Here is a 15007-nt window from a genome sequence, read left to right on the forward strand (position 1 = left end):
GAAATATTATTTCAGTGCATGAGCCCAATAATTAGAAAGATCAAAAGTCTAAGTGGACCACACTATGAGAAAGAATGAAAAATAAATTTATATCGTTAATATGTGGTGTGGTCCACCTAAATCTTAGATCTGACTCATTTGTTGGATAAACCCTAAAAATGAGCCGTTAAAATGAATGGACAGAGTGGATAATTAACATACAGAACAGTGGGCCTCACAAGTCCTAAAATAAATCACCCCTAAAATCTCGTCCACACACCTCTCCTGCGCACCCTATTTCACGAAAGCAAATCCCTCTCTCTCTCTTTCTCTTGCCCGCCCGCGACTCACCTTCCCTTGCCCTCTCTCTCTCTCTCTCTCTCTCTCTCTCTCTCTCTCTCTCTCACACACACACACACACACACACTCAGCCCTCTCTCGATCTCTCGTGCTCCCTCACCCTCTCTCTATCTCTCAACCCCATTTCCCTCTCCGTTTCCCAACCTCTCTGTCTCTCTCGCTAGGGTTTTTAAAACCCCCTTTCTCTACAAGAAGGAGAAGAAGGAGAAGGAGAAGAAGAATGGTTAGTCTCTCTCTCTCTCTCATTTCCCTTTCCCTTTTGCAGATAATTGTAAAATCCCTAAATTCAGCTTTCTTAGCTGCATCCGAAGCCGATTCGATCGATACTTTGTTCATCTCAGCAATCACAGAAGGAAATCAAGAAACTGATCTCTCTAAAGTATGTTTCAGATCCCAATTCTCCGAAATCTGTGTTGAAATCCATGCAATCTCTCACGTTTGTATGTCCCGTCTGCAGAGTGGTCCAAAACCCTCATTTTCATCTCCGTCAGACGCATTTGACCCCACCGATGCATTAGAATCCTTCCCTACACCATCAATTACTGATGGGAATCAAGGATCTGGCATGTATCTACACACACATCCACCTGATGCATGGCCTGGACTTCCACATCGTGAAGTTGCCATGCGTGTCCACATATAGAGATGCATGTGGAAAGGTGCGCGTGGGCTTATCGGAACTCTTGTATGGTGTATTTGTTTATATATTAGTCTTTATTTTACAGGTTATCTTCAGATCTATATACTATTGATGATTCTCTCCCATTTATTCTCAACATTCTCTTAGCAAATTTCTTTAGCCTTGTCGGCATTGCAATAGTTTTGTCATATGGACAGGTAAAACTAGAAGGCTTTTTGTTGTATCAATCCAGATATCTGATTGGACTGTTTTAGTTTTGTATGATCATATTTCTTAACACTACCTAGATAAATTTTGTTGTTCAGACATTTAATTGATATGTGCAGATTATGTTCTTGCTTCTATTATTACCGTTTTGGTATATCTACAAAAAATTGCAGGTATGTGTCTAACACAATTTCTTTCTGCTAATATTTATTCATTAATGATGAGCATACTTGGGATGATGATAGTAAAAATTCAAATTATTTATTTTCAAGTTAATCTGTATGGTTTTATGATTATGTCCATTTTCCTAGTTTATTTCTAAGAAAGTAGGTGAAACTAGTATTTTTAAGAAAGCAGAATAGCAGTAGGCAAAAGAGAGCATGCATGAAGGTAATTTTCAAGAACCGAGCTGAAAATCATATAATTCTGTAGAGTTTTTATTTGCATATTCATATGTCTATGGGTGTGACGAAGAAGGGGCAAGTCATACTGGTTTCGGTCCCCAGACGAGTCACGTTCTGAAACGCTACTTAAATCCATGCCCAGTGGGGTACATGGAGCCCACGAATAAATGATAATAAACATCTAGTCATTGTTTTTGCTGAAAATACTAATCATTTTCACAAATTATTGTGGTAATGAAATAAGCACACTGCTGATTTTGAATTTGGAGCATCACCACCAAGAAGTTAAACTGTTGTTTGGAATAATTCTGAGATATATTCAAGGTTTTTCTTGTTTGAGCATGTTTAAACTTGAAGTTCTTCATTTGTTTAGCCATTTTGGAGTTATCTTGACGTTTCATTTTGGATACATTTTAAGTTTTCTGCTAAATCAGTTGACATAAGTGGAGAATCTTTATTCCACTTCATTCTTGTGTTTGGAAGGTGTATTTTTTTTACGGTAAATCCTAGATACAATAGAGCATTATGTTATAGTATTTCTAGAATTGAGTTCACTCAATCATTTCATGTAGAGAGAGTGGGTCCTACTAGTGTATCTTGTACATCTGTATGACATATCTTGTATGCTTATGCACATAACTTGTCTGGTTGGGTATTTATACACATATACAATGCATATTGAGTTGTATATGTTGTATGAAGAGATGAATGAAAAGATTGAATTGGTTTTCAACTCATTGAATTTATGTTTTCAAAACTTACAATATTTGTGTGAGGTATTATCTGATGCTGACTGAACAAAGTGACCATATTGGTTGGCACAATAGCGATATAGGTGCACCTTTTTGTAATTTAGATTGCTCATCTAGTTTGTCATCATGCAAGCTAATGTACAAAAATCTCCTTTTCCTTGCAATTCTAAACTTTTTTCCCATTGATGGGCTGCAAAGACAATTTACCTATGGCTCACTTTCAATGGGGAAACAATTCCACTGATCATATAGGAAAGTTTTTCCAATTGGAGAGATTTTTTGGGGCACACCCCATTCACAATATGTTCCACAAGATGAAATGGCCTGAGTCATGGAAAGTTGGGCCCACCTGCACTGTTTCTTGCTGACAAAAGAAACTGCCATTTAACACAATCAAGATTTCTATCGTAATCATCATCATAACCTTTTTCCTAGCTATTTGTGGTCCCCTTTACAATTCTTACTTCACCAATTGTTCCTAAGGCCCTATCCTTGGGCCATATCATTGAGGTTCATATAGTTCTTCTTCTTATTTTATACTCATTGTCAGATAGATCTCATATTATTTATGTGAAGTATATCATTTCATGATTTAGATAATGCCGCTTGTTTATTTTGTGTCCAATTTGACAGAGTTGTTGTTTTGCCTTCTATTTTTCAAGGTTTGCAAAGTGGCCCCCATGGAAATCCTCTCCCACATGCACTTTACAAGCAAAATATGTGCCAATATGGCATGTGTCCAGTATATCTGATAGGAGCATAGGATGGGCTACACCATGCAGATGATGGTGACCATCTAATTTTGCTCTTGCAACTTGAACCACTCACTATATCATTTTTATCCATCCATTAAGATAACCACCATTTGGTTAGTTAGGATTGATTTATCATTTTGATTTCCAACATGCACCTTTCAAGATGTGCCTTACAATTTGAATGGTCTAAAAAGTTGTACTTGTGTGCCACGTGAGGAGTAACTGCCAATTTCAGAATGGTAACAACTCTTCCAACAGAACATGGAAAAGTTATATGACAATCTTGATTGTACAAATAACTTAACCGATTGTGCTTTGAGCATAAAACAGAATTTCACCAACCACATGAAATTAATCATTTGATTTTGCCTTGGAATTTGAACCATTCACTGTTAACCATCCATTTGATAACCATCAATCAAATGATGATTATCTTTGATTTATTAATGTGCATTTTGAAATGATAAATAGCCATGCATGAGTGCCACATTTGAGGAAGATGACTCACTAAACTACCATTTTCAAGATGTTTGTGAGCTCTGACATGTATGATGACTCCTTTGATAGTTAACTGCAATTTTAAGAAAATGGTGGTAACTCTTCCAACATACACATGTCACGGTTATATGACAATCCAAGCTGTCCAATTGCTTGCCCAATTGTGTTCGGAGCATAAAGTTACACAGGTAACCACATATCCTGGCCATCCTAATTGTTGGCCCAACTGATATTTCAATTTGGCCCTTTGGAATTTAAGCCAATCGCTGTTTGACTTTTAACCGTCAAATGGATGGTTAGGATTGGTTGATTAGTGGGAATTTCGTAATCAGCAGGTATTATTCTCAATCTTAGTTATCACTGTTTAAAAGCCTATAGTTGACTTCTTCTTCATCTTTTAAAAGCCTATAGTTGACACATGAATTATCCATGAATTTCTGAGGTGGGGTTGGGGCATGTCAACTATTGATTTCGCTAATTGTAATAGAAAACATACTCAAGATCAAGCTGGGGGAGATTGTTACCACAATTCCAACTATTGGTAAGTACAATTTAGAAGGCAGATTTAAATTTTATTTATTTATTTTTAAATTTCCTTTAGAAATGCTAATTGCATTAATAGAGGATTGAGTTATCCAAGGGGTATTACAGTTATATATAATAATAATTTGTTTATTATAGTGCATTCACAATAGTTATCATTGTGATTACAGTTATTCATTATATGTGTTTCAGGGGCCATCTGCACATTAGAAGCATACAATGGAAGGTAAGGAAAACCCTCGAGTTCCCTTCTTTGAATCATGAAAAGGTATTTGTACTGAATCCCATGCATAGGCAATATTAGGCATGCTCATGAGCAGGACATGCATAATTCCGTAAAAATTGATGGAACAGACCCGGATGTGCGTCGGAGCTATCCGGATGTTGAGCGGGGGTCCATGGAAGGTGGGAACCGTTGTTATGACCAAAATGAAGTTGTCAATTTTCTATGGACAGCATTGGAGTGGTCTGGCCATTTGGACAGGCCATGTTTATATCTGTATTTGTTTGAAATTGATGGAGCAGACCCGGATGTGCGTCGGAGCTATCCGGATGAGCGGGGGTCCCTGGAAGGTGGGAACCGCTGTTATGACCATGATGAAGCTGTCCATTTCCTATGGATAGCATTGGAGTGGCCTGGCCATTTGGACAGGCCGTGTTTATGTATTTGGTTACCATTAATGGAGTAGACCCGAATGTACGTCGGAGCTATCCGAATAAGCGGGGGTCCCTGGAAGATGGGAACCGCTGTTATGACTATGATGAAGCTGTCCATTTCCTATGGACAACATTGAAAGGGCCTGGCCAATTGGAGCAGGCCATGTTTATATCTGTATTTGCAGGGACCACACCCTTATCCTATAACCTAAACCTATTCTCAAATCCCAAAACCTATAACTACAACCTAAACCTTAACTTAAACCTATAACCTATAACCTAAACCTATAACTTAAACTCAATTCCCTAAACTTTAACTTACAACCTAACCTAAACCTATACTTATAACCTAAACCTATTCTCAAATCCCAAAACGTATAACCTAAACCTTAACCTAAACCTATAACCTATAACTTATAACATGAACCTATAACCTAAACTCAATTCCCTAAACCTTAACCTATAACCTAACCTAAACCTATACTTATAACCTAAACCTATACTTATAAGCCCAACCTATAACCTACAACATTAACCTCAACCTATAACCCAAACCTATACATATAACCTAAACCTAAACTTCTAACCTTAACCTAAACCTATTCTCAAATCCCAAAACCTATACTTATAACCTAAACCTAAACCTTAACTTATAACCTTAACCTAAATTTATAACCTTAACCTATAACGTATAACCTAAACCTATACTTATAACCTTAACCTATACTTCTAACCTTAACCTAAACCTATACCTATAACATTAACCTAAACCAAAACCTATGACCTAAAACCTTAACCTATAACCTAAACCTCAACCTTAACCTAAACCTAAACCTAAACCTATAAACTTAACCTAAAACCTAAACCTAAACCTAAAACCTAAATGTATTCTCCAATCCCCAAACCTAAACCTACATCAAATCCTAATCTCAACTCTTTAACCTAAACCTAAACCTAAACTTGAAAATCCAAACCTAAACCTGATCCCGAACCCGATTTCCTAAACCTAAACCCTAACCTATTCTCAATTTCCTAAACCTATAGCTTATAACCTAAACCTAAACCTAAACCTTAACCTAAACCTAAACCTAAACCTTAACCTATACCTATAACCTTAACCTAAACCAAAACCTATGACCTAAAACCTTAACCTATAACATAAACCTAAACCTAAACCTAAACCTATAACCTTAACCTAAAACCCTAAACCTAAATCTAAACCTAAAACCTAAATGTATTCTCAAATCCCTAAACCTAAACCTACACATAATCCTAATCTCAACTCCCTAACCTAAACCTAAACCTAAACTTAAAAACCCAAACATAAACCCGATCTCGAACCCGAACCCAACTTCCTAAACCTAAACCTTAACCTATTCTCAATTCCCTAAACCTATAGCTTATAACCTAAACCTAAACCTAAACCTAAACCTAAACCTAAACCTTAACCTAAACCAAAACCTTTGACCTAAAACCTTAAACTATAACCTAAACCTAAACCTAAACCTCGACTGTAACCTTAACCTAAACCTATAACCTTAACCTATAACCTAAAACCTAAATGTATTCTCAAATCCCTAAATCTAAACTTACACCTAATCCTAATCTCAACTCCCTAACCTAAACCTATACCTAAACTTGAAAACCCGAACATAAACCAGATCCTGAACCCAAACCCGATTTCCTAAACCTAAACCTTAACCTATTCTCAATTCCCTAAACCTATGTCTTATAACCTAAACCTATAACCTTAACCTAAACCAAAACCTATGACCTAAAACCTTAACCTATAACCTAAACCTCAAACTTAACCTAAACCTAAACCTTAACCTAAACCTATAACCTTAACCTAAAACCTAAAACCTAAATCTAAACCTAAAACCTAAATGTATTCTCAAATCCCTAAACCTAAACCTACATCTAATCCTAATCTCAACTCTCAAACCTAAACGTATACCTAAACTTAAAAATCCAAACATAAACCCGATCCCAAACCCGAACCCGATTTCCTAAACCTAAACCTTAACCTATTCTCAATTCCCTAAACCTATATCTTATAACCTAAACCTAAACCTTAACCTAAACCTATAACCTTAACCTAAACCAAAACCTATGACCTAAAACCTTAACCTATAACCTAAACCTCAACCTTAACCTAAACCTAAACCTTAACCTAAACCTATAACCTTAACCTAAAACCAAAAACCTAAACCTAAACCTAAAACCTAAATGTATTCTCAAATCCCTAATCCTAAACCTACACTTAATCCTAATCTCAGCTCCCTAACCTAAACCTATACCTAAACTTGAAAACCCAAAAATAAATATAATTTCGAACCCGAACCCGATTTCCTAAACCTAAACCTTAACCTATTCTCAATTCCCTAAACCTATATCTTATAACCTAAACCTAAACCTAAACCTTAACCTAAACCTATAACCTTAACCTAAACCAAAACCTATGACCTAAAACCTTAACCTATAACGTAAACCTCAACCTTAACCTAAACCTAAACCTTAACCTAAACCTAAAACCTAAACCTAAACCTAAAACCTAAATGTATTCTCAAATCCCTAAACCTAAACCTACATCTAATCCTAATCTCAACTCTCTAACCTAAACCTAAACCTAAACTTGAAAACCCAAACCTAAACCCGATCCCAAACCCGAACCCGATTTCCTAAACCTAAACCTTAACCTATTCTCAATTCCCTAAACCTATAGCTTATAACCTAAACCTAAACCTAAACCTAAACCTTAACCTAAACCTATAACCTTAACCTAAACCAAAACCTATGACCTAAAACCTTAACCTATAACCTAAACCTCAACCTTAACCTAAACCTAAACCTAAACCTCGACCTTAACCTTAACCTAAACCTATAACCTTAACCTATAACCTAAACCTAAACCTAAAACCTAAATGTATTCTCAAATCCCTAAACCTAAACCTACATCTAATCCTAATCTTAACTCTCTAACCTAAACCTAAACCTAAACTTGAAAACCCAAACCTAAACCCGATCCCGAACCCGAACCTGATTTCCTAAACCTAAACCTTAACCTATTCTCAATTCCCTAAACCAATAGCTTATAACTTAAACCTAAACCTAAACCTAAACCCTAACTTATACTTATAACCTTAACCTAAACCAAAACCTATGACCTAAAACCTTAACCTATAACCTAAACCTAAACCTTAACCTAAACCTATAACCTTAACATAAAACCTAAAACCTAAACCTAAACCTAAAACCTAAATGTATTCTCAAATCCCTAAACCTAAACCTACATCAAATCCTAACCTCAACTCTCTAACCTAAACCTAAACCTAAACTTGAAAACCCAAACCTAAACCCGATCCCAAACCCGAACCCGATTTCCTAAACCTAAACCTTAACCTATTCTCAATTCCCTAAACCTATAGCTTATAACCTAAACCTAAACCTAAACCTAAACCTTAACCTAAACCTATAACCTTAACCTAAACCAAAACCTTTGACCTAAAACCTTAACCTATAACCTAAACCTTAACCTTAACCTAAACCTAAACCTAAACCTCGACCTTAACCTTAACCTAAACCTATAACCTTAACCTATAACCTAAAACCTAAACCTAAAACCTAAATGTATTCTCAAATTCCTAAACCTAAACCTACACCTAATCCTAATCTCAGCTCCCTAACCTAAACCTATACCTAAACTTGAAAACCCAAACATAAACCCGATCCCGAACCCAAACCCGATTTCCTAAACCTAAACCTTAACCTATTCTCAATTCCCTTAACCTATATCTTATAACCTAAACCTATATAACCTTAACCTAAACCAAAACTTATGACCTAAAACCTTAACCTATAACCTAAACCTAAACCATAACCTAAACCTATAACCTTAACCTAAAACCTAAAACCTAAACCTAAACCTAAAACCTAAATGTATTCTCAAATTCCTAAACCTAAACCTACATCTAATCCTAATCTCAACTCTCTAACCTAAACCTAAACCTAAACTTGAAAACCCAAACCTAAACCCGATCCCAAACCCGAACCCGATTTCCTAAACCTAAACCTTAACCTATTCTCAATTCCCTAAACCTATAGCTTATAACCTAAACCTAAACCTTAACCTTAACTTATACCTATAACTTTAACTTAAACCAAAACCTATGACCTAAAACTTTAACCTATAACCTAAACCTAAACCTTTACCTAAACCTATAACCTTAACCTAAAACCTAAAACCTAAACCTAAACCTAAAGCCTAAATGTATTCTCAAATCCCTAAACCTAAACCTACATCAAATCCTAATCTCAACTCTCTAACCTAAACCTAAACCTAAACTTGAAAACCCAAACCTAAACCCGAACCCGATTTCCTAAACTTAAACCTTAACCTCTTCTCAATTCCCTAAACCTATAGCTTATAACCTAAACCTAAACCTAACCTAAGCCTAAACCTAAACCTTAACCTAAACCTATAACCTTAACCTAAACCAAAACCTTTGACCTAAAACCTTAACCTATAACCTAAACCTCAACCTTAACCTAAACCTCGACCTTAACCTTAACCTAAACCTATAACCTAAACCTAAACCTAAAACCTAAATCTATTCTCAAATCCCTAAACCTAAACCTACACCTAATCCTAATCTTAACTCCCTAACCTAAACCTATACCTAAACTTGAAAACCCAAACATAAACCCGATCCCGAACCCGATTTCCTAAACCTAAACCTTAACCTATTCTAAATTCCCTAAACCTATATCTTATAACCTAAACCTAAACCTAAACCTTAACCTAAACCTAAACTTAAACCTATAACCTTAACCTAAACCAAAACCTATGACCAAAAACCTTAACCTATAACCTAAACCTCAACCTTAACCTAAACCTAAACCTTAACCTTAACCTAAAATCTGAAACCTAAACCTAAACCTAAAACCTAAATGTATTCTCAAATCCCTAAACCTAAACCTACATCTAATCCTAATTTCAACTCTCTAACCTAAACCTAAACCTAAACTTGAAAACCCAAACCTAAACCCAATCCCGAACCCGGACCCAATTTCCAAAACCTAAACCTTAACCTATTCTCAATTCTCTAAACCTATAGCTTATAACCTAAACCTAAACCTAAACATAAACCTAAACCTTAACTTATACCTATAACCTTAACCTAAACCAAAACCTATATCAGCAGTGTCTTAATGCTTGGTTTTGCCTCATTTTCATCTACATATCATTCCTGGGGCAACTAATAGAAAATCCGAACGGTTCTATACCGGTAAAGTAAGCATACATTAAGTTTCTTCCTGTCCTATGCAGGGCTTTGAGAAACTAAAAGAGACAGTTGAGAAGTGGGAGGGCATAACAAAGGCACCTACACGATTTAATCTAAACCTTTTTACTTACAAAGACACGTATGAAGCCATGCATGAACCTTACAAAGTTGCAGAATAAGACTGCTCACCAGCTGGCCATGGAAGTTATCTGCAACTGAAATGAAAGTGTTTCTCTTGCCTTACTTCAATCTGAGGCAGCTCATATGAGGCCAGAGAATGGTTCTTAGTTCACCATTGTTGAATGGTCTTGCAACTCTTCATCATTAGTAATTGCTTTAATCTGAGGCAGCTCATATGTGATTGTAATTAAATGAATGAATGATTGTAATTGAATGAATGAATGATTATGCAAGTGGTAATTGAATGAATGAATGATTATGAAGGTGGTAATTGAATGAATGAATGATTGTAATTGAATGAATGAATAATTATGAAGGTGGTAATTGAATGAATGAATGATTATGCAGGTGGTAATTGAATGAATGAATGAATGATTATAATTTTTTTTTATGTAGGCTATAGCTACAGATATTAACCGTAGCTATTATAAAATTCGGGATATTGCTACGGATCCAACACTACTTTTAGTTACCAATAATAACCGTAGCTATTTTAACCTATTGCTATGGATTAGATCCGTAGCCATAGGTTGTAGACCTATTGTTTCGGGACCTACGACGACGGTCGTGCCACGGACGTGCTACGGATAATGGATGGCTTTGGATTATATGATAAGAATTTATCCCCCAACTTTGGTTCAGACCCAAACCAGGTTAGCCTAGACAAGGGTTTGATCTCTTGATGTTTAAAAACTTCTCAATCGCTATTGCTACTCCAAACGCTTTAAAAATATCTTTCATTTTGGAAGGACTGTGAGAGTCGACCTCACCAAGGATATCATAGCCAAATTCTTGATAGATCCATTCTTCGGTAAGTCTTTTATAAGCATTCCCAATATATTTCCTCATAAATGGGAACTTTGATCATGACCACATGGCATGTGATGATTCACTCCTATAAAGGCAAACCTAAAGGCTCATGCCTTTGCATTTATAGCAGAATGTGTATTGTTGAAGGAAGCGCGAATAACAACACTCTTGGCCAAGAGTATGTCTTATACCAATTGCAATTACATGATGTCAACACATGACGACCTGTGATTGACCTACGCCAGGGCACCAAAAATGGGTGTAAACAAATATTAAGACCCACTGGTTGGACAATTCAGATTGATGGATAACATGCTCACGTCTAAAGTAAAAAGATTGCTTTACTATATTCAGTTATTCATGCTCTATCTTATCCTCTTCAGATGTGGCTACGGTGGATTCTTGATTGTGGGGTCCACTTTGACGTATGTACATTATATCCACATCATCCATTCATTTTGACAACAAATTTTAGCCCATAATCCAAAAATTAAAGCATATCTGAATCTCAGGTGGACCACACTACAAGAAATAGTGGTGATTGAATAGCCACTATTAAAAAACTTCTTGCAGGCCACAGGAATGTTTATTTTACATCTAACTTGTTTATAAAGTCATAAAGACCTAGATGAAGGGAGCACACAATTATATCAGCCTGATCCAAAACTTTTATGGCTCACAAGAAGTTTTGAATGGTCAATCACCATTGTTTCCTAAAGTGTAGTCTACTGAGATTTTCATATGCATTATGTTTAGGATCATGCATGTTAAAACAGATGGACGGCATGAATTTGGAACCCCTGGATTTGAAATCCTCTTATTGCGGTTGGCACCCTGAATTCAAAATCCCTTGAATCCGAAAGAAGCTATGCATAGTATATTTACATGTGTTTGAATTTAATTACTAAATCAACTTTAATACCTCTAACCAGTGCACGTATGTAATATTTGACACAGTGGTTGTAAAAAATGCACTAAAATATATACTTTGGCCGAAAATGATGAAATTCTAAGTCTCGGATGGGCAACAAGCACAAAATCATATCTAAGTGACTTACATGGACAATGTTAGGAGGACGCAGTTCATCATATTCAAGTAATTATAGTGATGTAATTGTTAATCTAATTGTTTTGGGATATCATCAATAGATCACATGTCAAATAGATTAATAATCTAGTGATACACCTTACACATATAACTCTTGGAAGGATTTTAAATGTTATTTAATTTTTCACTTTAAATTTTAAACCTCGTTTTGAAGGGATTTGAAACCATATATTTAAAACCTCTCGTTACTATATGGTACCGAATATGCAAACGACCCCCCCGTTACTCGAGCTCACTTCACCACGTGCAGGAGAATAAGAGGTGGAACGAGGCATATTTGTCATTTTCTGAAAGTGATGTCCAGTTTTGTAATTTCATTAGAAAAGACGGGTCGTTAATTTTCTGATTTTTCCGCTTACAAAATGGGAAAGGCTCGACCGTACTCCGCCTCCGACGGCGTCCGTTGAGGTCGCGACAACATCACTTTCAGCGGCCGATGCCAGTCTTTTCTGCTAGCCCTAGGGCTTACGTCATCACCCATGAAAGAGATTTAAAATAGGGAGGCAGCATCTACGGGCTCGGATTGCGTAGCGTTGCGTTCGTACTATGTATACGTAGCAAAACTATGCCGGCCCACTATGATCTGTTTTCTATCCAGGCCGTCCATTTAATTATCCAGATCATTTTAATGAATGTACCCAAAAATAAAGCAGATACAGAGCTCAAGTTGATTACACTTCAGAACCGGCGAGGATAATGACATCCACCATTGAAACTTTACTGGACCCACCATGATGCTTATTTTCTAATCCATCCTGTTCATAAGGTAACATAGACCTGGAATATATATATATATATATAAATTTCATGTTGATCTAGAACTTTTGTGGCCCCCAAGGGGAGCTTTTTGGTGGGCCTTCAAACTCCACTGGTTCTTTGATCTGATCTACTTGAACTTTAAATGTGCCTCATTTTTCGATCATGTTTTAAGATGACCTGAAAAAATGAATGGACGGCGTGTGGATAAAAGATATATGTCATGATGGGCCCACAGAGTTTTGCCACGTATACGACCTGGCTGCTGTGTTCTAAACTAGGCAATCCGAGTACAGCATCTAGGGGATTTATTTGATACTCTGAAGAGTTTTAAGATTGATACGCAGGCACTTCTAAGTTATACACGTGGTGCACATTAACCTAAATAAATCGATTATTTCATGTAACCCTTTACTAAGTTACTGTCCAAACGTGAGATTGATTGAACAATTATACACCGGGCTTCCTAAGCGTTTATTGAAATATGACCATCAGATTTTTATTTTTTTTTCTTTTTTTTTTTCAAAAAAGGTGGAACTGGGCCACCGAACTTGTATTAATCAAGAAAGGATGTACACTCATTCGGGTGGGCCCCAACAAAAAAGACTGGGCCTTGCATATCATATACCCAAACAAGCACAGATGAAAGAATAAGATCGCTACGGACACGAGCTAGGGATAGCCCCCAGAACTCAGCCGACGCCCCCACCCGCCGACCAAAAAACCCAAGGAAAATCAAGCCCGCAAATTACCTAACCCTGCCTGGTCAAGAACCATGGCACGCCTAATCCTTCTCGGCAACTCCGATTGGGATCTATAGAACCTGTTGGCACACCCTTCATTGGCCATCCTTGCTAGAGCATCAGCTACTGCATTGCCCTGACGGAATATATGACAAAAGAGATGTTGAGGGATCCGCTGAAAAGGTTGATGGCCCCCATCCTATATCAAATACTCCAGGGAAATATGCCCATTAGATATTTGTGTAGATGAACACCAATCCTACAGTCAAATAGTTTCTTGCATGTTGCATCCAAACTGGACCCATAATTTGGACGGTTTAATTTAAATTATTTATATGCTAGATATGCAATTTCCAGGTAATTTCAAAGTGCATGTGTATTATCTATCAACGTCTGCCAGAGTATCAAAAGTTTTTCTCAACGCTCCTTTTTATTTGACCGGACCTCATTTTCAATTTTGGGAATGGTACAGTGCGGTAGAGAAACACTTTGAACTGTACAATGAAAAGTAGGGTGTTGAGAAAGAAAGCTGGATGGGTTTAAAAATCAATTCCCTGGATAAGAAGTATGAGATACACCCTATTAACGTGTGGTGTAACGACTCTGTGGGGCCCACCGTGATGTATGTGTTTTATCCACGCCTTTCATCAGTTTTGCCAGCTCATTTTAGAGCATGATCCCAAAACCGAACAAGTCCAAAGCTCGAGTGGACCACACCACATGCAGGAAATAGTAGGGATAATGACGTCCACCGTTGAAACCTTCCTAGGGCCCACAGTGATGTTTATTTGTCACACAAGTTGTTCATAAGGTCACGCAGACATGGGATGAAAGGAAAACGCATACATAAGCTCGATCCAAAACTTCTATGGCACCCAAGAAGTTTTCAACGGTAGGAGTTCAATCCCCACTGTTTCCTGCCGTGTGGTCCACTTGAGCTTTGGATTTGCTTCGATTTTGACGTAATGCGCTAAAATGAGCCGGCAAAATGGATGGACAACGTGGATAAAAGCTAGGTCGTTTAAGGACTATGCGGGGCCCACAGGAAACAATTGACCTCAGTCCAGGTTTAGGAAACAAATGGACGGTTTAGGTAAATGGACCAATGGTCCAAATCTTATTTATGAAGGAGACATGCGTCTGCCCAGCAGGAATTGCCCAATGACAGGCCCCACTTCGCCATACGTGTGCCTCATTTCCACGTGCCATGGGAGTATCGAGTACGGCTTAATATTCCTCTTGCACCCATGGTATTAGAACTTGATTATTCGGCTCCGAGTTGAATCCAGTGACAACTCAGTTGAGTTTTACAACTCTTAAACACGGTTAC

General features: G+C 37.1%; 1 long non-coding RNA gene across 1 annotated transcript; it reads left to right on the forward strand.

Moving 5' to 3' along the window:
* Positions 1 to 545: 545 nt before the first annotated feature.
* On the forward strand, positions 546 to 3908 carry LOC131233827 (uncharacterized). Its single transcript, XR_009165363.1, has 4 exons — positions 546 to 718; positions 797 to 998; positions 1306 to 1359; positions 3005 to 3908. It is a non-coding gene; the product is annotated as an uncharacterized LOC131233827 (long non-coding RNA).
* Positions 3909 to 15007: the final 11099 nt, after the last annotated feature.

This window comes from Magnolia sinica, chromosome 18 (assembly GCF_029962835.1).
Source record: "Magnolia sinica isolate HGM2019 chromosome 18, MsV1, whole genome shotgun sequence".
Lineage (NCBI taxonomy): Eukaryota > Viridiplantae > Streptophyta > Magnoliopsida > Magnoliales > Magnoliaceae > Magnolia > Magnolia sinica.